The sequence below is a fragment of the Haemaphysalis longicornis genome, unplaced genomic scaffold (genome assembly GCF_048455015.1).
Source record: "Haemaphysalis longicornis isolate Haplotype H1 unplaced genomic scaffold, Haemaphysalis longicornis Haplotype H1 scaffold_4, whole genome shotgun sequence".
Classification (NCBI taxonomy): domain Eukaryota; kingdom Metazoa; phylum Arthropoda; class Arachnida; order Ixodida; family Ixodidae; genus Haemaphysalis; species Haemaphysalis longicornis.
In genome coordinates, this window is record NW_027526361.1 from 6,422,845 (window position 1) to 6,426,098 (window position 3,254).

Sequence of the window (3,254 nt, forward strand, 5' to 3'; positions counted from 1 at the left end):
CCGGCGCGTTTTCTCATCCAATGGTAATAAACAGTAATAGAAACAGAGTGCCTGAAATCGCTGTAGAACTTTGGTCGCGGCCAGCTGCCCGATTAGCTGACGAAATCACGGCGCCTCCGCCGCCAACGATCGGGTCGTTCGTTCTCGAGAGCAGAAGCTCCGCCCTCCGGCCCTCCGATTGGAGCGGCGAGCCGGGCGAGCCGGCGAACAACGCCGGCAGTGCGGAAGCGGGCGACACAAACTCGTGACGTGTTGGATGTGGTTTATTTACGCAATATCCTCGGGATGTCGATTGTGCGTGGTCCTCTGCTGGCTGCTCGGTTGCGTTTCGCACACTTTAAAATTGATTTTAAATATGTTCTAGGCTGTATTCGCCGCTGATATTTTGCAGATGATGTATACGTGTTCCCACCAATCTATCTCCGAAGTTATCTCGCCTTCAAAATTTTGTGTCAGTTTAATGACCTTCCAGACACTGAGATATAGCTGTGTCCGACTAAGTTTCTGAACCGGCGGTTACAGTCCTCGCAGTTGTTTGTGCGGTTTTAATCCAATTACTTGCACTAAATTTTTAATCGATGCTCAGCCCTACCATCCATCCATCCATCCATCTGTACATACATCGCCCACCCATCCATCCAGATTTTAGCCTCCACAGGCATAGAGATAATATTCCACAGGCATAGGCGTGCGCAGAGTTCTCAATTTGGGGGGGCAAAGTCTTACCGCTGCGCCCCCCCCCCCCCCCCCCAGAGCAACTCCCGACCTCTTCTCACTGAAGGCCTTGCGGTGCGAACGCAGTGCAAAGAGGGATGGCTATAAAATTTTTATTTCAATGTGATGGAATTGCAACACACACAAAATATTTCTGAGCAGAAATTTTACTTTCATGTGTTACATCGGCAAGGCCTGGGGCAAATTTGGCGCCCCCTTCAGATGATTAGGGGGGGCGGCCGCCCCCCCTGCCCCCCCTGTGCGCACGCCTATGTCCACAGGAGTTAATTTCTGCATTTTTTTCCTCCATGAATTTCTGCCCCTTGTAGGAATATTAGAGCATTCCATCTCTCTCTCAACCCTTCAACTGAAACGCAAACGCACAAAAGCAAAGCCGCAAAAAAGTTCAGATCTGACTAACTTGAAGAGAAACACGTCGATTGGAGCATGGGAACATTTTTTCCTGTCACTGGGACCATTTTTTCCGGGACCATTTTTTCCGTTTTCGGTCCCTAGGTGCCCCATATATGGGGCACCGTACGTCCAACTGAAACCAAAGGAACACTCCAAACTCGACGCACTCATTCGCAGAACATACAAAATTGCTCTTGGACTCCCTGCATTCACTCCTACCACGCACCTACTCCGACTCGGCCTCCACAACACACTGTCTGAACTCCTAGAGGCACAGCAAGTCGGCCAGCTCGCTCGCCTTTCCCTCACCCCCACGGGACGCACCGTTTTGACACACCTGGGCCGTCCCGCTCCTACTGCATTGGACGCACCACAACGCATGCCCACCCAAATCCGCGCACACATCAAGGTCTCGCCAATTCCGCGCCATATGCACCCTACTTACAACGTGGGTCGAAGACAAGCACGCGTTCGTCTCCTGGAGAGACGATACTCCAACGATCCCAACACCCGATACACGGATGTCGCAACCTACCCAAACCGAACAGCCCATACAATGGTTGCCCTCAACGCTCAAGGCTCTATCCTGACATCCGCCACCATCGCTGATACCAACACCACTACTGCCGAAGAGACAGCCATAGCCCTCGCCGCCACCACAGCACCTACCGGCTATGTAACCATTCTTACCGACTCACAGCAAGCTTGCCGGAACTTTCTGACCGGATGCATTTCACCTCCCGCCCTCAAGCTTCTCCAGACAATAAAGACCCTGCCCTACATCCAAGTTGTATGGACCCCAGGTCATGCCTCACTCCCAGGGAATGAGGCGGCACATGCCGCTGCCCGCGATATCTTACTCCGGGCATTCCCATCAGGGGCGGGCAACTCGGCTGCATCGTCCTCCAACCTTCCCGTTCCCAGTCGCTACACTGATATACTGCACCACTACCGTCAGAGCCGTCTCCATTACCCACCCCCTCATCCCTCCCTCAGCACTTGCGACGCCCGAATATGGCGCAGACTCCAGACGGAAACTTATTTTAACACTCGTATTCTTCACCATATATCCCCCACTACCTACCCTTACAACTGCCCTACCTGCTACACTCCCAATACGACGTACCATCTTGTATGGGAATGCGCCGACCACCCGAACCCCCTCCCTTCCCCCACCCCGGAGCAGTGGGAGTGCGGGCTGACCAGCTCGGGACTCAGGAACGCCTGACCTCCCGGGCTAGAGCAGCAGCAGTCGCTCGCGGCTTTCTGAACTGAGAAGAGGCCACCCACCTTCTTTTTTTTTGTCGGCTCAAATAAAAACGTTTTTTCCTCCTCCTCCTCGGTCCCTAGGTCAGAGCTACCCAGCGCCCCCTCCCACTGTTCGACGGAGGAAATTAGAGGGAAAGGGTCTTTAAGACAGCCCTACATGGAGTGGGGTACAGTGGAGCGTGTGCCACAGGCAGGACAATTGGGAGAATGGAGCCAGATCTGCCAGGGACATACTGACAACTTACCACGACATTGTCAGTCATTACCGCCTCGCCCGCCGCAAATACCCCCCTGTCCATTCTCAGCTCACCCACGCGCAGGAACGCACATGGCGACTCCTCCAGACTCACACTCTCCCTTGCCGAGCGGTACTTCACCACATCCACCCGTCCCTTTACCTCTCTGCCCATGGAGGATGCATCTGCCGGGCCGTTTCTCCCATGGAGGAAAGAAATGGTTTCTCCTCCCTTCTTCCTCCATGCTCTTCCCACTCAATCCGATGATCCAAGCACCCTAAAGTTACTCGGACTAGGGCAACACCACCTCGACTTTTTTTTTTTCAGCAGTCTAGGTGGTGTTGACCATAGTTTCATACTATGAAACTCTATGGTGTTGACTAGGGTGGCTCTGGAGGCTGGACCCGCTGGACCAGCTGGACGTCCAGCAAACCTTGGCATGCCATAACCTCCGTCATAGCGAAGGCCGCCTGCTCATCTCACAGATTCTGGGGACAGGGAACCAGTCTTACTACTCTCACTTCAAATGGCACAATTACACCACTTTTTTTATATGCATAGCTCCCAACAACCAAAACTGTCAAGAATGCAGCGCCACTCGCTATCGTGCAAGGGTGCAAG